Here is a 23,190-nt window from a genome sequence, read left to right on the forward strand (position 1 = left end):
GGACCATGATATCTTTATCCGAAGATATGGTGATGGTACCATGGGTGGTGCTATGTGCCCCAGATAGCATGGCGGAACTGGGGATCTGAGCTCTGACGTACTCCCCCTCCTGTAGCAGGAAGTTCTTCTGGAATGTTGTCCCATACAAGGAAAGGGAGACCACAGTACAGCATTTGAGCGCGTGTAGGAACAGCTCCAACCCTCTTGATGCTGAAGATGAGTCCCATGATTCCATGAAGACGGTGACAAACAGTCTGCCAGCAAATGAGTAGGATGGTGCCTCCATGAAGTCTACAGGAAGATGGAAAGAGAAGAGTTAAATGGCGCTTGGAGAGGTCTACAGGGGCACATAGAGAGAATGTGTAACATGGTGCCCCTGGAAGTCTACAGGGACATATTGGGAAGACTATAGGAAGAGGGAGAGAAGCATCAGATGCGGCCTCAAGAAGTCTAGAGGGACACAGTGAGGGAAAACATTAGATGACACCTCTGTGAAGTCTATAGGGAGAGGGAGAGAAACAGATGGTGCCTCAAGAAGTCTACAGGGACAGTGTGAGAAGGTTAAGATTGTGGTGCTGCAAGAGGTCTACAGGGGCACAATGAGTGAAAGTGTAGAATGGTGCGGCCAGAAGCCTACAGGGACACAGTGAGAGAAAGCATTAGATGGTGCCTCTGTGAAGTCTATGGGAAGAGGGAGAGAAACAGAAGATGACACCTCAAGAAGTCTACAGGACACAATGAGAGAAAGTGTAAGATTGTGCCTCAAGACATCTACAGGGACATAGTCAGAGGAAGTCTAAGATGGAGCCTCTGTGAAGTCTACAGGAACAGGGAGAGAAGCATTAGCTGGTGCCTCATAAGTCTACAGAGACACAGAGTGAGATAGTGGAAGATGGTGCCTCCGTGAAGTTTACAGAAAGTGGAAGAGAATGCGGAAGATGGCACCCATGAAGTCTACAGGGATGGGGAGAGTAAATGTGCAAAATGGACCTTTTGTGAAATTTAGAGAGCAGGTGTGAGACTGCACCTAGGAAGCAGAGAGCCACCGAGAAAAAAGACACCTTTGTGAAATGGAAAGTGTGGGATAAAGAGAGATTGAGAAGTCTGCAACGAGAGCTTGAAGCTGGGAGAGAGAGCAAGCATGAAATGGAACCTCTATAAAATCTCAGGAAGGTAAAGAGAGACATCGAAATCCAGAGAAAGAGGGAAAATATGGGGAGTAGAGAGAGAAAGAGACAGGAGACATAAAACATATATAAAGAGAACGATGCATATAGAGACAGATAGGGACACAGAGAGAAGGAAAAACATAGAAGGGCTGAGAGAGAGAGGCATTGAGAGAGAACGAGTGGTGAGAGTAAGAGAGAGAGATTGAGGCAGAGATACAGTGAGAGAGAGATTGTGGCAGAGAGACAGTGAGAGAGAGATTATGTAGAGTTACTCAGGTGAGTTGAGTTTTTACAGGTGCGTTCACGGAGCAGTGACTGTGCTCTGTCGGATTATTGTAACTGGGAATACATATGTACAGTTGCTTTCATTTCACAACATAAGAATCACAGATCAAAATGCACTTTATAAATACCAATTGGCACCCACCTCACAGTGAACAGATACCCACTAAAGGAGCTGTCATTCATAAGTGTGAACTTTGAGCTACCAACAAGGAGCAAGGGAAACTGGGAGCTCTCAGTGACCTTTAGTGCCAAAGAACAGAGCTTGACTGTATTATGCAGGATGACATGTCAATTGATATATCTTGATAGCAGTAATGCAAAGGCTATCTTCACCTGGCCATACTGTGTCCTGGGCTGTGGCACTCACTGGTTCTGCTCCTGCAGCCCTTCTAAGGAGCTCAGTCCATGATGCCTCTAAGGCCAAGGAGTCAGTGGATGGGATGGTCCTTCAAGGGAGTTGTGATAATTTGAAATAGTTATCTTCAGACTTGTAAGGTTGATCTTGAGTAGAATTTTAATCTTCACAAAGAATCCCATCCAACCAGGTTAACAGCCAAATCTCATCTGAACCCTTAACATTCTCATAAGCATAAGTTCTAGAATACACATGACATTAACCATAGAGGTTGAAGAGAGAGCGCTTCTCATAGCATAGAACGTTGAGAGCATGCAGAATATCACACATCTCCCTTCCTCATAAAATAGAAAGTTAGAACAACATACGAACATAAAATAATAAAAAACTAATTACATGTTAAACAAAATCTTTTAAATAACTAGGACATTTGGTAAGTCTAGAGACCTTCTTAATTCACCTGAGTGAGACTCCAACACAATTCCATCTCCATTCATTTTCCTACTAGCTTCTTGATCCTGACTTGACTCCATCTTACTCTTTCTTTTGACCACAAAAACTCTATTGAGGTTCCAAACCCGATGATCTTGAGTCTTAATCGCATTGGAGAAAACTTTAATTACAACCATGGTATCCATGTCCTTAGGTTCTCCACTTTTAACATTGCCAGTGCGTCTGATGGCAACTAAATCACCAACAGCAACTTTTGTAGATTTCACAGCCTTCCTTTTGTCAAAATACTTCTTCCTTAGTTCTGCTTTTCCCTTAACTTTCTCCATAAGTTCCTCATGATCATACATTTTTTCCTTTTCTTTAGTTTGAGCATACTCATGAACCCAAAAAGGTTCAAATAATGTATTCGGTAACAAAAGAAAAGGTGTTTTACCGGTAGTAGAATGTGAAGTGATCCTATATTCTTCCACTTTCTTAATAATCTCATTTGTCCAATCTAGATAATACGATCTTGCTAAGTTTATAACCTCTTTGATTACTCTGTTAAATCTTTCCACCATGCCGTTCCTTTCAGGATGATAAAGAGAACTTTTATTTTGTACTATGCCACATGCATTCAAGAATGACTCCATCTGTTTTGAAATCAATTGCACACCATTATCTGTTAGTAACATCTTTGGCATGCCTTCTCTAGCAAACAAAGACCTGAGACACTTGATGATGCATTCAGAATCTATTCTGGATAAAAAATAGACTTTAGGCCAACGCGAAAACATGTCGATAACAACTAAAATGAACACTTGAGAATCTTTAAAATGTAGAGGCCCTACTATATTTAGTGCAACATCAATCCATGGACCTTTAGGTTGGCTTCTTATTATCATGGGCTGTACTCTAGTGCTTCTCGATTTATCACACATGTTACACGCATCACAATCTCGAATTGTTCTCTCAACCATTTTGTCCATACTTGGCCACCAGTAAGAAGAACAAATTCTTTCCTTTGTTTTAGTAATCCCCGGGTGACTTTGATGAGCTAAGCTTACAATATCATTCCTCACACTAGAAGGGGGAACAAGCTTAGTACCCCTGCTAAAATGTTCTCATCAACACACAAGTCATCTCTCACACACCAAAATGGTTTCTTACCCTCAGATCCCTTCCTAACATCTTCCCACCTTTTCTTTATCAAATCCATAACCTCTTTCATTGTCACATCCGATTCGACTTCCTCAATCCATTTTTCTTTAGATATATGTTCAAACTCAATAGCACACACACAATCAAATTCCTCTTCAATATCCTCCACCACTTCACATTCCGAAGATACTAAACGTGACACCCAGTCCTGAGGCAAAATAGCCGGGAGCTGGAGGTACTCTTCAAGCTGACTAATTGCATTTTGATTTAAGAAACTGCATTTTAACTTTTAAATTTGCACTTTGATCGTGAAAAACTGCATTTTAACTCTGTGTATTGCTCACTCACCCTTCTGTGTGCCTCACGCGCTTCTCACTCCAATCCCAAGCGCACAGCCGATCTTAAACGCTGCTCGCGCTCTTACCAAAACAGCGGCCGCCATTAGCACAGGCGTGCGCGCAGGCCACGCCCATTCTGGTCACGCCCACTTAGGCCACGCCCCCGGACTGAGCAATAAATACACCGCCTTATCTAGCGTCTGACCGATCCTTCCACCCAGTCCTGAGGCAAAATAGCCGGGAGCTGGAGGTACTCTTCAAGCTGACTAATTGCATTTTGATTTAAGAAACTGCATTTTAACTTTTAAATTTGCACTTTGATCGTGAAAAACTGCATTTTAACTCTGTGTATTGCTCACTCACCCTTCTGTGTGCCTCACGCGCTTCTCACTCCAATCCCAAGCGCACAGCCGATCTTAAACGCTGCTCGCGCTCTTACCAAAACAGCGGCCGCCATTAACACAGGCGTGCGCGCAGGCCACGCCCATTCTGGTCACGCCCACTTAGGCCACGCCCCCGGACTGAGCAATAAATACACCGCCTTATCTAGCGTCTGACCGATCCTTCCACCCAGTCCTGAGGCAAAATAGCCGGGAGCTGGAGGTACTCTTCAAGCTGACTAATTGCATTTTGATTTAAGAAACTGCATTTTAACTTTTAAATTTGCACTTTGATCGTGAAAAACTGCATTTTAACTCTGTGTATTGCTCACTCACCCTTCTGTGTGCCTCACGCGCTTCTCACTCCAATCCCAAGCGCACAGCCGATCTTAAACGCTGCTCGCGCTCTTACCAAAACAGCGGCCGCCATTAGCACAGGCGTGCGTGCAGGCCACGCCCATTCTGGTCACGCCCACTTAGGCCACGCCCCCTCTCTACAAACATGTGCATGCACAGGAAGCGCAGCGGGAGCGCCGTTTGCGCGCTGAAGGCGCGCCTAAGGCAAGCCCGTCTGCGCCCGTCCGCGCCAAGACCGCGACAGGCGCAGGAAACTCTGCCCAACCCACCTCTCGTATTTCCTACCAACCTAGTGACCTTTGTCAACTACAGGCCACTAAACATTGTCCATGCAGATTTGATCCATCCACCTTTACAGGCCCACTTAGGTGCAAACTCTGCCACTAGTCCGCCGAGCTCCACTCAGCCGCCCCATCGGCCAACATTCTTCAGGCCCCCCTACCCTCCTTCAAAGGCGGTCTGATCAACGCTCGCTCCATGTGCAAGCACAACCAAGATATACACGACCTCATCTTGGAGTCCGACCTCGACTGCCTCATGATAACTGAGACATGGCTCACAGCAGATAGCAACCCTGACATCGCCATTGCTCTTCCCCTGGGCTACTCACTTTTTAGGGAAGATAGAGCCAAAGGCCGAGGCGGCGGTGCGGCAATCATCCTTAAAGATTCCTTCCCTTGCCATACCTTTAGTCTCGAGCCTCTGCAAAAGACTGAAGGATTAGGCTTCTCTATCAAATTAAAGGAACACACCTCGTTCTCCGGCGGACTCATCTACCGTCCACCCGGCAATGCATCAGAGTTCCTCGACTCGCTGTACGACTCGTTAGGACATCTCTCCCTTAGATACCCTTTTTTCACCCTCCTTGGTGATTTTAACCTCCATCTTGAATCGGAAATCGATACTCATACCATCAACTTCATACAATCCGCTCGAGATGTTCAATTTTAGGCAACTCGTCACCTCACCCACCCACTCCCTGGGTCACACCCTTGATGGTATTTGCACAAACTTCCCTTCCTTGACCACTCTTTCCCCCTTGCCCCAGATTTGGTCTGATCACTTCCTGATCCCATTCCACATCCTTAGTAAAAACCTACCCAATCGTGACAAATCTACCTTTCACCCTGAAAATTATATTAACTGGAAAAAGGTTCAAGAGAACTTCACTCACAATCCCTCAATGCAAACTCAAACGCCCATCCTCTCCGGCAATGTTGACACTGACGCCGATCTTTTCCATAACTGGATCTCTCAAGAAATCAAATCCAGAATCCCGCCTTCACGCCCCCGTATCTCCCGGGGCAAAACCAAAACCAAAACCAATGCCCCCTGGTTCACACCAGAACTTGCAAAAACACATCTGCTATGTAAAAAGGCAGAAAGAAAATGGCGGAAAACATACGAGGCTACCAATCGCTCCTCCTATATTGCAACAAGGAAAAACTACCTTTTGGAAATTAAACAGGCCATAAAGAACTACTATGTCAATGCCATAAATAATGCTGGCCAAAAACAAAAGGCCCTGTTCACAATTGTCAAATCATTCACGCATCCAAAGGTACTTCAGCCAGTTATCCCCCCTTCCCAGAAATTTTGCGATCAAATTTCTGATTATTTCGAGGAAAAAATTGCCTCTCTCCAAATTAACTTCCCCCCCTCACTACTCCCCCAGTGTCCCTTCTACCGGCTCCCCTAGGCGCCACGCTAAGCCGTTTCTTCCCGGTCACCCTTGAGCAATCGAAAATAGCCATTCTGGCCTGCAAATCTGGCGCACCGTCCGATCCCTGTCCCCCCATGATACTTCACCAATTAATCAATGATGTCAACCCGACCATCAACAACCTAATCAACTCCTCGCTCAGCTCAGGCTCAGTACCCAGCCGCTGGAAAAAAGGGATCGTCAAACCCCTCATGAAGAAAGCAAATAAACCCTTGACTGATCTCACCAATCTCCGCCCTATTTCGCTACTTCCGGCTTTGGGCAAAATCACGGAACATCTAGTCCACAGCGAACTGAAACGCTATCTGGATGATAACAATCTTCTTCACCCCCAGCAATCCGGTTTCCGCCCCAAGCATTCGACAGAAACTGCTCTCATTGAACTGTCAGACACCATTAAAACTCTACAAGATCAGAGAAAAAACTCCATCCTAATCCTTCTCGACCTAACGGCGGCGTTTGACACCGTCTCCCACACCATCCTCATCAATAGACTCAGGGACATCGGAATCTCCGACTCCGCCCTATCCTGGATTACGTCTTTTCTCTCCGACCGTTCGCAAACTGTCATGCTTGGCCCGTTCCATTCCAAAGACAAACAGGTCTCCTCAGGTGTCCCACAAGGATCTATCCTAAGCCCTCTCCTTTTTAACGTTTACCTCATTCCCCTCCTTAACCTGATAGAATCATTCGGCATACCTGTCACTTCGTATGCCGATGATACACAGCTCATTGTGCCACTGGACAAACTTTCTACCAAAGCTGAACTCAACCTGAAACATTGCCTGACCGAAGTATTCCGATGGATGGACACGAACCACCTAAAATGCAATTCAAACAAAACAGAGATCCTCCCCATTGGCACTAATATCTCCTTTTGTCCAGCATTATGGTGGCCGGACAATTCTGTTGCCCCCCCCCAGACTGTGTCGTCGGCCAGGAACCTCGGCGTAATCTTTGACTCTGACCTTTCCTTTGATCAGCATGTCAGAACCGTCGCAGGCAAATGCTTCGGAATGATCAGATCCCTGAGAAAGTTCTTCGACCTCCTCCCCATCGATGCCAGAAAGACGGTGACAGTCGCGCTCATAATCTCGCGACTAGACTACTGCAACGGCTTGCTTGCAGGAGTCAAAAAGAGCACCCTCCTAAAAATGCAAAGCGTACTTCACACAGCTGCCCGTCTTGTACTGGGCCTACCCCGCAGATCCTCCATCTCCGCAGCGCTTCATTCACTTCACTGGCTTCCCCTTCACAAAAGGATTTTATTCAAAATCCTGACTATAGCCTTTCGTGCCTACAATAAGACAGGCCCCAAATACCTCACCAGGCGCTTTTCCCACTATGTGCCCAGCCATCTCCTTCGTTCAACCAATGACAACCTCATCCTCATCCCAAAATTCAATCTGAAAACTAAAGGAGAAAAGACCCTCAGCTTCCTTGCATCTAAAGCCTGGAACAAACTGCCCAAAATTCTCAGACAACAAACCCAGGAAAAATCTTTTAAAAAGCTGTTAAAAACATGGATCTTGAACCTCCCCGAGGACTATTCCAAAACTTCCATCTAATCCTCCTGGACTGGCTCATTTAGGTTCTAAGCGCCAAGATGCTCCCTCCGGAGCGAACGTCGCGCTCTAGAAATACCACACAAATATCACAAATATCACAAAGTATCTGCTATCCTGTTATTCAAACCAGGAATATATCTTACTTTGAAAAAATACTTCTGTAATCCAATGATCCACCTAGAAATACGACCTGAGATAAGATCCAGACCTTTTTTCTCAAAAATTTCAACAAGAGGTTTATGATCCGACCTAACCTCGAAATCAAACCCCCATAAACACTTCCTTAGTTTTCTAACAGCCTAAAAAATAGCTAACGCCTCACGTTCCGCCACTGAGTACCGACTTTCCGCATCCTTTCAACTCCTTGACAGAAACAACACAGTACTTTCTCCTCCAGGACCAACTTGTTGTAATACTGCTCCCAAGCCCTTCTCACTCGCATCCGTGGTTAAAATAGACTTACACCTAGAATCAAAGCTCTCAAGAAACAGCGCACAATTGAGCTTATTCTTGATGTCACAAAACACTTCCTGACACTTCATTCACCACTCAAAATGTTTCCCTTTCTTTAAAAATGACCTCAAATTAGAAGTCATGTTGGAAAAACCCTTCACAAATTTAGCATAATATTCAACCATGCCTAGAAAACTCACTGGAAAAGTCACTTCGGCTCCCTTCGGATCCAGTGATCGTCTGACGCTGGTGCCATAATTCAATTAGCTTGGTGGATTTAAAAACCCCAACCGAGGGAGGAAGAAATAACGTATTTTTCACATTGAACGCTACCCGCGAAAATTGGATGTACATGCGATGCCGCCAATGCCTGGTCGCATCTTTCTTCACGGATCGTCCAGGCCCTCAACAAGACATATGTGATCAAGCCACATTATCGGTACCCAGGCTACCTCATTTCTCATCCCGAAGAAGACCCGCACGCCGAGGTCTTCATTTACCCTTGAGCCCAACAGGGTCGAAACGTCGACACCCATTCCCCTTTTTGCGCCCTGGACCATGCAATTTAATTCTGCTGTAAATCAATGATGTTGAATTGATATTACTGAGTTCAATGGTCAGGTGCTCTCAGAACTGGAAGTGTATGACCAGGTTTTATAAAATGATTGTAAATATTCTCCTTATGTCACTCTGCTTTGATGTCTTCACACCACTTTTTCTTATCACTTAAACACCTCCTTTTGCACTTTCCTGGACACACTATGTTCGTTTTTGTACCGATAATTGAGAAATTGTTAAAAATAAAATGAGTATGAATTATGGATTATTTATCCTACATGAGGGAGTGATTTAATAAACTCCACCTCTGAAAAATTACCTTTGGTCAGTTGTTGCATATGTTCATAACCTAGTATTTTGATATATACGATATAAACTTACTGTGTAGAAGTTTAAAAAAAATTGTAAATATTGATTGTAAGCGTGAATTGTTCTTATACTAACCCAGAGACCGGCAGGAGCCGCCGGAGTCACCGATGAGGCCAATCCACCTCGCCCACTTGAGATGTTGAATGTCCTGCTGCGAACTGACAGATCCTGGTCTGTGGAGCCCGGGGGGTGCGCTGCTCCTCCCTGAGACACTGAAAAGTGCAGAGAGGACTGCACAAGCCAGGGAAGTTCCAGGCCCCACTGAGACTCATTCCTGCCTTTAAAGAGATTCTAGGCCTGTGGTAGTACTTCAGGATATTGAATCGCAAAATGAATCACCCGGTGGGGTACTAACAAGGGGATCAAATCTGTCCTCATTCTTGCAGCTAGGCTCACCACCGACTGCAAACGTTTCAAGCACATCTCTCAAATAGCTCCCCATCGAAGGCAGATCTGCCTATAAAACTGCTTACATTGCACACAAAGTCCTCCATCAAAATACACCGCTGTACCTCGCCAATAAACTCTGCAAAGTGGGCAGTACACTAACTATGAGAAGCACCAACTCTTTCCTCCTAGTCCCACCCCTGCTAAAAAAGAAATCCACACAATCCCGCTCTTTCTCCGGAAATGTCCCAAACATCTGGAATTGCCTCCCCAAAGACCTGCAATGAAACCCTTCCTATACCTGCTTTAAAAAAGACCTAAAAATACACCTACTCAATAAATATTAGGGGTCTTATCCTGTGCCCTGAATTCATTCTCCCATTTCCTTGCCATATATGTATAAAGCTTTTGCTCTATCTATATGTGTATTTGATATGTATACTTGAATTATACCTGAATGTATACCTAATTAGTTCTCTCATTTCCATGCCATATATGTATATAGCTATTGCTATATATATCTGGGTATTTGATATGTATACTTTCAAGCCGTTTTGCTTTTGTTAACTTGTTGGTATTACATGCTGTTTAAATATGGTCCTCTTCTGTTACTATCTTCATACTCATGTATTGTATTGTATTGTATTGCATACTTCTATAGCGCAAAAAACTGTCACCCAGAGGGTATCCTGGCGCTTTGACTCTACATGGCTGATGTGCACTCACAGAGTTACATTACTCTTGGAAAAAAATGAGTTTTCAAACCTTTTTTAAAAGGTAGAAATTCCCCCTGACTCCTCAAAGACGGAGGGAGAGAATTCCAAAGCTTGGCAGCTGTAAATCCAAAGAAACGACCTCCCATCCTTAGCCTCTGGATCCTGGGAACAACTACCAAACATGCAAAAGAGGAACGTAAAGTTCGAGAAGTAGAGTACCAAGAAAAAAGGTTTTGCAGCAGGACAGATCCCTGTCCATGCAAGGCTTTAAAAACCAGACAAGATGCTTTGAAATAAATGCGCTGCTGAACAGGCAGCCAATGGAGATCTAACAGCGCTGAAGAAGAGGAAGCAAAGCGTGGTCGAGAGAGGGCGAGCTTTGCTGTCAAATTTTGTACGCGGTGCAGCTTACCGATCAGAGTTTTAGGCGCTCCCAGAAGCAGTGCGTTGCAGTAATCTAACCTGCTAAGAATGATCCCACGCACTACCTCAGGTCTGGCCTGTGCAGGAAGCATAGGAAGAATTTTGCGTAGTGTGCGGAGTAAAATGTAAAATGTAAATGTAGTATACTTGTAAAGCGCACAGCTGCCCAGGCAACGGGGCGTCCCGGTGCTGTATAACTCTGGGGAACCCATCCTGGCTTTCCCTGTGGGATGGTCCCTTGCTGGGAGTCCCCAAGGTGGAGCCAGGCATCCCTGGAATTGGTGGGGCCGTTGTGGAGATTAGGCAAGCTAATGCCCAGAGTTGCCGAGTGGAACCCCTGATTAAAGTAAGCACCGAAGCGAGAATTATCAAGTCCGCTGACCAAGGTCCACGACCCTGCCGCGTCGGGAATTGAACCCTGGTCCCGGGCCGACTTCTGCTCTCGGGTCTGCCGCCTCTAACCAGTGAGCCACACTACTCCACAGTAGCATCATACATGTGGCCACTGTTTTATTGGCGAAAGCATCCAATTGTAGATTAGGGCCAAACATGACCCCCAAGTTACGAGCAGACTCTGCAGCCGCTACCGCTCCCAGAGAAGATGTTGGCCAGAAATCATCTGGCAGGGGACGCGGAATACGATCATTTTAGCAGTACAACACCTCCGTCTTAGACCCGTTGAATTGGAGCGAGTTGTGACGCAACCAGTCTGCAGTTGCTGTCATATAGCGATGAAAGGTCTCTAAGGATACTGCATCTTTGCCTTCCAAAGAGAAAATAAGCTGAGTATCATCGGCATAATTAATTACCGAGATAACGAAGGATTTAATCAAATGGATCAGAGGGCGGAGATACAAATTAAACAAGATTGGGCTGATGGCAGACCCCTGAGGGTAAAGCGCTAAAGCGCTCTGATACCTCTGGGTCCAGCCAGTGCTATATAAAACTTCTAAAATAATATAACATAAATAAATAAATTGTGGATGAAGCACTCGAGGTGGTTAGAGAGACTACAGTGCCCAGCCACCTGCTATAGCTGGAGGTCAGATCCAGACTGCAATGACTAGTAGGAGGAAGTGGCGACTGCATCAGAACTAGGGAACATAGTTTGGAACCATGGTACAAAGCCAACGCAATCTAACAACTTAGACAAATACGCAGTTGTGATCCAGGCGCTATCCGGCAAAGAGACTCCTGCAGACCACCCGGTGGGGAACTCTCCCTTTTGTCTGCAATTCAAGCTCTGCGGAATACCCTTGAGCCAAAATTAGACACAGTTACCATAGAGACCATTCCCCTGAGGGCAGATTTTGAGAATATGTCTGACAAAGTCAAAACAGCGGAGTCTCAAATTGCGGGCCTTCAGTCAACAACAGAGAGACTTGAAGAGCAGGTCCAGAGTTTAACAAAAGAAAATGCGATTGTCATGGCCCAGCTGGAGGACCAGTAAGGAAGGTCCAGGAGAAATAATATAAAGGTGGTGGGGGTCCCAGTGGGAGCAGAGGGGCCTAGTGTTGACCTTTCCTCAAAGATCTGATAATGAACACTCTCCACCCCAAGTGACTAAGTTATTTTCCATTGAGGGAGCGCATTGGCGCTGGGTGCCCCCCACGCACGATTATAGCCCGGATATTCAACTACAAAGACCCGAATGCAATCCTTCTGGTGGACCCACTGCAGTTTTGAGGAAGTCAAGAGAGCGCTGCGGGACAAGGAGTTAAAGTATATGATGCTCTACCCAGCTACATTTACCCCGGTAAATTAAAAGTTATTTCAGGGGGCAAAACATTGCACTTTGCCTCCTCTGAGGTGGCTTGCAACTGGATTGAGGGCTGGCGAACGGTGCATCGAAAGGGTACGAAAGGTCCAAAAGTCAGGCATCATTAAACAAAGTGTGAACCGAGATGCTCTGCCTTGCCACATTGACAGCAGCCTGAGGACCCTGCCACCAATGCGTGAGCATGATCTATGCAGAGACAAAATGTTACAGTCATCATTAAACAAATGAAGGGATGATGTGCGTTCTGCAGTGGCGATGGAGGGAGTTTTGCCCCGGGGGGAGGGGTTCAAGGCCTGTTGGGCAAGATTACTTCTCATGAGAGATGTTAGTGATGCATAGGGATCGCATGATAGGGATCGCATAACAGATACATAACTCTGCAATGCCACTGGGATGGCTAGGCCAGCCCACCAACTTCTTTGAATGTCTAAATTGGGGCGACAGGCACTCCGCAAGTTTGGGAGGTGGGCAGTTGTAAGTTCACAATGCAGAGCTGCAGGAAGGGGGGAGTTCGGGGATTCACTATTTACTTGTTGTTTTTTTTTTTTGTTTAGCTAGCAAATTGACCCTACTGTATACAGTTTGGATGGGGGTATTAAGCTCAAATGTACTATTTTTTGTTATTCTGGTCGATGTTGATATTCATGCTCACTCCTTGAGGGACCACATACACCATAGTAGGTGCAGCAGACGAGAAACAGGGTGGAGACTTAGGATGGGAAAGGAGCTCAAACCTCTGCAAGGCATTACAATGTTCATGGCTGATCGACAAAGGAGCAGGTTAGATATCTGGACCTGGAACATTAATGGTCTGGTAAATAAGATTAATCGGACCCTTGTCCTTCAATATCTCTTACGACATGCCCTAGACTTAATCCTGGTCCAGGTATCACACCTGCAGGGTGATCAATACAAAGCTCTGGATAGGTTTGGCTACAAATCAGTAGTGCATGCTGGATGCACTACCAACTGGAGAGGGGTGGGGTTTATACTCAAGCAATCAGTGCCTTTCACAACGTACATGGCAGGATCTCAGTGGCCGCTTTATGGCAGTGTCCGGAACCAAAGAAGGGTTTGCACTTAACATTTTCTCACTATATGTCCCACCCCGCCTACATGCTACTACGCTTCTGGAAATTAGCGCTATGTTATTGGATATGCCAGTGGGCATTTGGATGTTGGAAGCTGACATGAACGCAGTTTTAGAGCCTGGATTGGACAGGGTGGTGGGAGCGTCCATGCTGGATGAGCTGGGCCCCTTAAGGCAATCTTGGAGGCAATAGGGATGGTAGATCTTTGGCACCTGCATCACCTGCAACCCCGCCAAAACACATATATCTTTCTCCGTCATATGGGAGTCTTTCTCACTTGGACTACATTTGTACCCACCATGGTGCGGAGGGTCATTTCCAAGAGACGACGATTTATGCAAGGGGCATTTCCGATCACTCCCCGGCTGGTGTAACATTTGTGGAACCCCCCCAAAAAAAGACCCATGGTACCTCAAAGATAAAGGCTTGGGGCGCTGTTGGAATTATACTTTAATGAAAATCAGGGGATTGTAGACTCTCTGGGTGTCCTATTGGAGGCTTTTATTTTTGAGGGACAGGCTCAGGAACTGATAGGAGGTGGGGGGGTCAAGAAGGAGCATGGGCTACAATACGCAGCAATCAAGAAAGATATAATGCAGCTGGAGGCCAGGGTTATATTAGAGGGAACATCAGAGCTACAACATCAATTACAACTCAAGCAACGTGATTTAAGGACACTGGCGGAGCAACTGGCGCGCAAGCATGCACTTGCGATGCAATGTTGTGTTTATGCCATTGGCACTAAGGCTAATAGGCGGCTAACATGGGTGAAAAAACAGGAATGAGAAAGATCCTGGGTGCAAACAATAGCTGATCGGAAGGGGAAGCTTCAGCCAACGAATGCTGCCATTGCGGACACGTTTGCCACGTATTATGAGGAACTATATTGTTCCACTATGACTAGGTCTGCCATAGATTGTGCAGAGATCATTAGGGACATGCCATTGGAAAGTCTGATTCAAGAGGGGAGAGACATTCTTGAGGCAGATCTCACTGAAAACTTACAACTGCAATCAGAGATTTACAGTACGGTAAGGCTGGGTGAGTTAAATGGTCTTCCTACAGATCTATATGAGAGAATGGCAGCGAAGATAGTTCCACAGGCTGAACACAAAGAATAAGACTCCCGCCCTTCCTTTCCGAAACAACTGAATTCAGATGCGGAGAACCTCAAGGATCCTCCCTGAGTCCCACCCTTATGAACGTCTACATGGCCCCCCTCGCAACCATTGTCAGAAAACACGGACTCAACATAGTCTCATACGCCAACGACACCCAGCTCATCCTCTCCCTCACCAAGAAACGCAACATCACCAGGTGCAATTTCCAAGAAGGGTTGAAAAATGTTGCAACCTGGATAAGCAACACCTGCCTGATGCTCAACTCAAAGAAAACAGAAATCCTCATCCTTGGCTCCACCCCCTCCGCATGGGACAACATCTAGTGGCCGCCCGCCCGCCCTTGAAATCACTGCCCCAACAGACCACCTACGCAACCTTGGCATCATACTCGACTGAGTATTCGGGCTGCGGACGTGGAAACAATAGGTACCGAGCGGGGAGCTGGCTCGGTGAAAGTATCCCAAGTCGTGAAGAATACCCCTGCCGCAGTGCCCAGGGAGTAATTCCCTTAAAATATGAAAATTGGTAGGTGCTGGAAATCCCAAGCATGACCTACAACTGGGTAAAACCGTGAGTTTACCTAAGTTTGTACTTAACTTCCCAAGGTTAGGATATGCCTTAGGGTGCGTAGACCGCCTGGAAGTTGTTTTTCCTTTTCCTTTTTCTCTTTGTTCCTGATGAAAGCTTTGCGGAATAGAGCACCCTGAAAGCAGAAACATGTCGACTTTTCTACAAAAAAAGCACCGAGGACATAGTTGACTCGAATTGATGGCAATTAAATGTCTGAATCACTGTTTTTAATAATGACAATATGACTCCTTATTAAATTTATTGCGGAGCACAGCTTGCCATTTTTACTTTCACTCCTAGCACTTTTCTCACTTCTTGTATAGTTGGAATCTGCTCCTCTGCAACACAGTCGTAGTAGCAGTCCAGGGAGACATTCCGTCTACTTGGTAAAACCCTATGATGAAGCATGTCATCAACCATGTTGATGAGTGAGGGTTTTACTTTTAAAATTTTAAATGTTCCACTATAGTTTGTTTCCTGTGTCCTTGTTAAGTATATAATTCTTCTGCACCTAATGTGAGACCTACAGTCTCCTTTATTACGTGCACACATAAATATTGGAATTGACGATTCCTCTATAACGCTCTGGTCACTCCTTTGTTGTTATTGAAATCATACTCTACTCCTCACTCACCATGAACGCATTGTCCTCCACTATGCATACTTCACAAGACTTTCAAATGGATCCACCTGACTCCAGGAAGATGGTCACCCACGCACTCATAACCAGCAGACTGAACTACAGAAACGCTCTACGCCAGAATAAGAAAAAAAAATTCTGCAAACCCCTGACCGTCCAGAACACTGCAGTCAGCCTCATCCTTGACATTACACGACATGACCACATCACCCAAAACCTCCACAACCCCCGCCTCCCCGTCAAAAAAAGAATAACCTTCAAACTGCTTACACATGCTTACAAAGCCCTCCATAACACCGGACCCCAATACCTCAACAAACAAATCTCCTTCCACGCCCCCAAGAGAAACCTCCACTCTGCCGTCCTTGCCCTAGCTATGACCCCCTGTAGTCGCAGGACCAGAGCAGGTGGCAGATCCTTGTACCTCACAGCCAAGACCTGGAATGAACACCCCCACCTCATCTGACGAAGCCAGACACTGTACGTATTCAGAAAGGACCTCAAGACCTGGTTCTTCGAATGACCTACAGAGCTGCTTGCACCATTCCCCCCAGCACCTTGAGACCCTTGTGGGTCAGTAGTGCGCTTTATTGATTGATTGATTGATTGATGGACATATGCTAGCCATGTTTTGTGAGGCACAGGAGTTGGGCTTGCCACAGGATCAACGGATGCTATGATATTAGTCCTCCATAAAAAAGGCAAGCCAACAGTGAAGTGCATGTTGCATAGGCCCACATCTGCTAATGTGGAGGTACAGGTGTTGGTGACCTTACTGCATACAGGCATAACATCGGTTGTGCACTCGGGATTCATGCCCCATAGGAGCACCCATCTGAATCTCTGCCATCTGCTATATGGTGTTTCGTCACTTATTAACCGCTCAAGTATAGATTTGGCAGTGGGAATTTCCTTAGATGCCAAAATGGCGTTTGATAGCATTGATAGGGATTCTCTACGTGCAGTCCTGGCAAGGTTTTGCTTTGACCTGAAATTCTGTGCCTGGGTTCACCTCCTATATCAAGAACCATTGGCAAGGGTGCAAGTCAATGGAGTGGCTTCTCGAGTTTTTCCTTTGCAGAGGGCACAAGGTCGACTGTCCCCTTTTTCCCATGCTCTTCGCCCTGGCCCTGGAACCCCTGGGTGTCTGGATCGAGCAGGACCGACTGCTACAGGGTATACCTTGTGTGGGCGACTGGGAGGAACGCATATATTTAAATGCCGATGATATTACCCTATGTTTGATCAACCCAACCTCCTCCATACAAAGGGTGCTGCACATCTTCGATATATTTGGCAGTTATTCAGGTTACCGTATCAATTGTACAAAGTCGCTGATATTCCCCCCTGATGTAGGACTTATGGTGCTCCCCTGCTCTTGTGAGGCACCGTTTGTGGACCCTAAGGAATTTGTGACCATTAATATTCTTCCCCTTTTGGAAAGATGGAGATGCGATGTCAGACACTGGAGCATGTTGCCACTGTCCCTTATGGGGAGAGCGTTCTTGTATAAAATGATGACACTTCTGTGCTTGTTATACGTGTTGCAGAACACACCCTAGGAGTTCTTTTGACACATCAACAGTGAAGTTCATAAGTTGTTGCGGCAAGTAGGGGTGCCCTGTATAGCACTCACTAAACTCCAGAAGGGAGTTTATAAAGGGGGATTGGCTATATCAGATCTTACTAAATACTAGCTGTGGCTCAGTCTGGTTAAATGGAAGAGAAAGAAAAGAGTAAGCTCACGTTTCTCATATGTTTAATTTCACAATGCTTGTTGGAATACAATATGTTTTTGTGACTATTGTCTGTATGCGTCACTTGTAGTTGTTGCGCAGCAAGCAAATCGATAGGGTCTGTTCGGCCTTTCGATTAAAAACAAGCGCATATTGTACACGCGCGTATTCGAATCGAACGTTGTGTATATATAAACATACGCTAAAGTTGCAAAGTGAACCAACTCCTCCCCCCTCCCTCCAGCCACTTCCCAGTCTGCCATCCTGACACCAACTGTCAATCCTGATCTATTTAGACTATTGTCTCTATGCGTCCTTTCTTAATGGTGCAAACTGAACCAACTCCTCCCCCTCCCTCCACCCACTTCCCGCTCTGCCATCCTGACACCAACTGTCCATCCTAATATATGTAGACTATTGTCTATATGTGTCGCTTGTATTTGTTGTGCAGCAACCAAATCAATAGGGTCTGTTCGGCCTTTCGATTAAAAACACGAGCTTATTGGACACACGCGGTATCGAATCCAATGTTGTGTATATATAAACACGCGCCAATGTGGAAAAGTGAACCAACCCCTCCCCCCTCCCTCCACCCACTTCCTGCTCTGCCATCCTGACCCAACTGTCCATCCTAATTATGTACACTATTGTCTCTATGCGTCCTTTTTTAATGTTGCAGAGTGAACCAACTCATCCTCCCTCCCTCCACCCACTTCCTGGTCTGCCATCCTGACACCAACTGTCCATCCTAATGTATGTAGACTATTGTCTCTATGCATCCATTGTAGTTGTTGCGCAGTAACCCAATCGATAGGGTCTGTCAGCCCTTTTGATTAAAAACACGAGCGTATTGGACACACGCGTATTCTAATACAACGTTGTGTATATATAAACTCGCGCTTATTCGAATCCAGCGTTGTGTCAAAATTTCAAAGCATTAGTGAATAACTTTCGGAGATTTAAATTTAAACAAACAAACATTGACGTTTTTATGTGTCTGTTTGGGCTCACGATTAAAAACACGTGCGTATTCAACACCCGCGTATTCAAATCCAACGGTGTGTATATAAAAACACGTGTATTCGAATCCAACGCTGTGTCCAAATTTCAAAGCAATCGGTGAAGAACTTTCGGAGATTTACAATTTTGAACAAACAAACATTTACATTTTTATTTATATAGATTATCTAGGTGACCCAATGGGTTTCTACAAATCAGCAGGAGCCAGCATACAGAGTTTAAAGACCAATGATGGGGCATGGTGGCCATGAAAGGGAGGAGAGGTAGATTACCACACCACATGCATACTGTAAAGTAAAGTAAAGTCCACATTTGTAAAGCGCACAATCACCCGTAAGGGTCTCTAGGCGCTGGGGGCCGTCGGGAAGATTAAGCGAGCTATTGCCCAGAGTCACATGGTGCTGGGCTAACCTGCCACCGGAGCCGGGGATCGAACCGTGGTCCCCAGATTCCAGCATCAGTCGCCCTGGCCGCGGCGCCACACCTCTCCCTCTACTGTGACTGTTGACTCCTGGAAAGTAGTTTGAGAACATCCATGATCATATCCTCTGTTGTGCTCATGGCATTTACATTGGTGAATTAACTTCCTTTTATCTCCAGTGGTCCCCAGACACTTAAAATACTGTGATGCCGCATTGGTCCAGGCTCAGCGGAGCACTGCCTAGGGTGCCTGATAATGCACTGGTCCAGGCTCAGTCGAACACTACCTAGGGAGCCTGATGCTGTACTGGTCCATGCCCTAGACTGCCTAGGGTGCCGGATGCTGTGCTGTGCCAGGCTCAACTGAGCTCTGTATAGGGTGCCCAATACTGTCCTGGTCCCATCTCAGCCGAGTTCTGCCTAGGGTGCCTGATGCTGCTCTGGTCCAGGATCATCCAAGCATTGCCTAGGGTGCCTGATGTGAACTGGTCAACGCTCATCTGTGCACTGTTTAGGGTGCCTGATGCTCGGCTGGTCCAGGCTTAGCCAAGCACTGCCCAAGGTTCCTGAAGTGGCGCAAGTACACCCTCAGCCGACCCCTGCCTAGGGAAGCTGAGGCTATGTTGGTCCAGGCCTTGTCGAACACTACCTACAGAGCCTGATGCTGCACTGGTCCATGCCCTAGACTGCCTAGGGTGCCTGATGCTGTGCTGGGCCAGGCTCAACTGAGCTCTGTGGAGGGTGCCTAATGCTGTGCTGGTCCCAACTCAGCCGAGTTCTGCCTATGGTGCCTGATGCTGCGCTGGTCGAGGCTTAGCCGAGCACCGCCTAGGGTGCCTGATGCTGCTCTGGTCCAGGATCATCCAAACATTGCCTAGGGTGCCTGATGCTGAACTGGCCAACGCTCACCTGAGCACTGTCTAGGGTGCCTGATGCTGCTCTGGTCCAGGCTCAGCTGAGCACTGCCTAGCGTGGCTCATGCTGCACTGGTCCAGATTCAGCCGAGCACTGCCTAGGGCTCCTGATGCTGCGCTGGTCCAGGCTCAGCCGAGCACTGCCTAGGGCGCCTGATGCTGCGCTGGTCCAGGCTCAGCCGTGCACTCCCCACGGTTCCTGATGTTGCACAAGTACAGGCTCAGCCGAGCACTGCCTATGGTGCCTGATGCTGCATTGGTCCAGGCTCAGCCGAGCTCTGCCTAGGGTGCCTGATGCAGCGCTGTTTCAGGTTCATTAGGGCTCTGACTAGGGTGCCTGATTTTGCACTTGTCCAGGCTCAGCCGAGCACTGCTTAGGGTGGCTGATGATCCGCTGCTCCAGGCTCAGCCAAACACTGCCTTGGGTGCCTGATGCTGTGCTGGTCCATACTCAGCCATAGACTACCTAGGGAGGCTGATGCTGAGCTGTTCTTGGCTCATCTGATCACTACCTAGGGTGCCTGATTCTGTGCTGGTCCAGGCTCAGCTGAGCTCTGCCTAGGGAGCCTCCTGAGCACTGCCAAGGGTCCCTGATACTGCACTGGTCCATGCTCAATGGAGCACTGCCCAAGGTGTAGAAGCTGCGCTGGTCCAGGCACAGCCGAGCACTGCCTAAGGTGAGTGATGCTGCACTGGTCCAGGCTCAGCCAAGCACTAACTAGGGTGCCTGATGCTGGGCTGATACATAAATGTAAATGTAGTATACTTGTAAAGCGCACAGCTGCCCCAGCAACGGGGCGTCCCGGCGCTGTATAACTCTGGGGAACCCGTCCTGGCTTTCCCTGTGGGATGGTCCCTTGCTGGGAGTCCCCAAGGTGGAGCCAGGCATCCCCGGAATTGGTGGGGCCGTTGTGGAGATTAGGCAAGCTAATGCCCAGAGTTGCCGAGTGGAACCCCTGATTATAATAAGCACCGAAGCGAGAATTATCGAGTCCGCTGACCAAGGTCCACGACCCTGCCGCGTTGGGAATTGAACCCTGGTCCCAGGCTGACTTCTGCTCTCAGGCCTGCCGCCTCTAACCAGTGAGCCACACTACTTTGACATGCTCTGCCAAACACTGCCTAGGGCCTGATGCTTCCCTGGTGAATCAATCAATCATTTGTAGAGCGCACTAATCACCTGTGAGGGTCTAAAGGCACTGAGTGGGGGGGCAGGAGGGGGGGGGGGTGCAGCTACTGCTCAAACAGCCAGGTCTTGAGAAGTCTCCTGAAGGTTAGCAGGTCCTGGCTCTGTTGCAGCTGTGTGGGGAGGGTGTTCGATGTTTTGCCGGTGAGGTAGGAGAAGGATCTGCCGCTGGTGGAGGTCCTGTGGATGCGTGGGATGGTGACGAGGTTGGCAGAGCAAAGATGGTGGTTTGGGGTGTAGAAGGTGAGATGTTTGTTGAGGTAGAGGTATGCTGGTCCAGCGTTGTGTAGTGCTTTGTGGTCGTGGGTGAGGAACTTGAAGGTGATCCTCTTGTTGACTGGGAGCCAGTGCAGGTCTTTCAGGTGGCTAGTGATATGGGTGTGGCCGGGTATGTCGAGGATGAGGTGTGTGGAGGCTTCCTGTATGGGTTGGAGTCTCTTCTGGAGTTTGGCCGTGGTTCCTGCATAGATGGCGTTGCCGTAGTCAAGTCTGTTGCTGAAGAGGGCCTGTGTGGCTGTCTTTCTGGTTCTGGTGGGGATCCATCTGTAGATTTTAAGGAGCATGCAGAGGGTGCTGAAGCAGGAGGACAAGACGGCGTTGACTTGATGAGCGATGAGTTCAGGATCAACCCCAAGTTGCGGTCGTGATAGGTGGGTGTGGGTGCAGCTCCCAGAACGGCTGGCCACCAAGAGTTGTCCCAGGTGGAGCGAGTGGTTCGGAGGATGAGGACCTCTGTCTTGTCCAAGTTAAGTTTCAGGCGGCTGGTCTGTATCCAGCTGGCGATGGCCTTCATTCCTTCGTGGAGTTTGGTTTTAGCGGTGGCATGTTTTTGGTGAGTGAGAGGTTCAGTTGAGTGTCGTCGGCATAGGAGACGATGTTGAGGTTGTGCGAGTGAACAATATTGGCGAGCTGTACCATGCAGTCGTTGAAAAGGGTAGGGCTGAGGGATGATCTTTGGGGCACGCCACAGATGATCTTGGTGGCTTCAGAATGGAATGGGGGAGGCAGACCCTCTGGGTTCTGTCGGTGAGGAAGGAGGTGTTCCAGTTCAGGGCTTTGTCGTGTATTCCTGCATCGTGTAGGCGTGTGCGTAAGATGTGGTGGCAGACAGTGTCAAATGCAGCCGAGAGGTCCAGGAGGATGAGGGTCGCAGTTTTCCTGTTGTCCAGTAAGGTCCTGATGTCATCTGTGGCTACGATGAGGCCGGTTTCAGTGCTGTGATTGCTGCAGAATCCAGATTGGACGGGTCCAGGATGTTGTTCTCCTCGAGGATGTGGGTCAGTTGCCTGTTGACGATCTTTTCGATGACTTTTGCTGGGAACGGAAAGAATGAGATGGACCGGAAGTTCTTGAGGTCCTTTGGTTCCACTGTGGGTTTCCTGAGTAGGGCATTGATCTTGGCATGCTTCCAGCTTTCCGGGAAGGTGGCGGTCTCGAAGGAGCTGTTGATGATCTTCCGGAGTTGAGGTGCGATGATGTGGTTTGCTTTGTTGAAAATGTGGTCAGGGCAGGGGTCGGATGATGAGCCAGAGTGGATGGTGTTCATGGTCTTGATAGTGTTGTCGTCGTTGATGTGGGTCCAGGAGAGCAGGGAGTTGGTGAGGCTGGGGGGCGGTGAGTCTGCAGTGTCGGTGGCTGTAGGAAGGGTCTGGGTGTTGAAGCTGTTGTGGATGGCAATGATTTGGGGTGAAAGAAGGCGGGTAGTGAGTCTCATATTGTTGTTGTTGCGTTCCTTGAAGGAGGTCCTTTTGGTGGCTTGAATAAGTTGGTGGTGCTTGCGGCTGGCGTTCTTTAGGGTTGCGTGGTTGTTCGGGGTTAGAGCATTGGCACAGTCGTTGATCCATTGCCTGAGTATGCCGGTGGCTGTGCCAGTGGTGTCTGTCGGTGGGTCTCGGGCAGTGATGAGCTGGTCTTCGGTGACCTAGTTCCAGCTGCGGTAGAGGAGCCATTGCGGGTGGTGGTTCGAGGTGGGTTTCTTGAAGGTGAAGTGGATGCAGCGGAAGTCGGTCCAGTGGAGTTCGGTGGTGTGACTGAAGGT

This window comes from Lissotriton helveticus, chromosome 2_1, assembly GCF_964261635.1.
Source record: "Lissotriton helveticus chromosome 2_1, aLisHel1.1, whole genome shotgun sequence".
In the NCBI taxonomy this organism is placed as follows: Eukaryota; Metazoa; Chordata; class Amphibia; order Caudata; family Salamandridae; genus Lissotriton; species Lissotriton helveticus.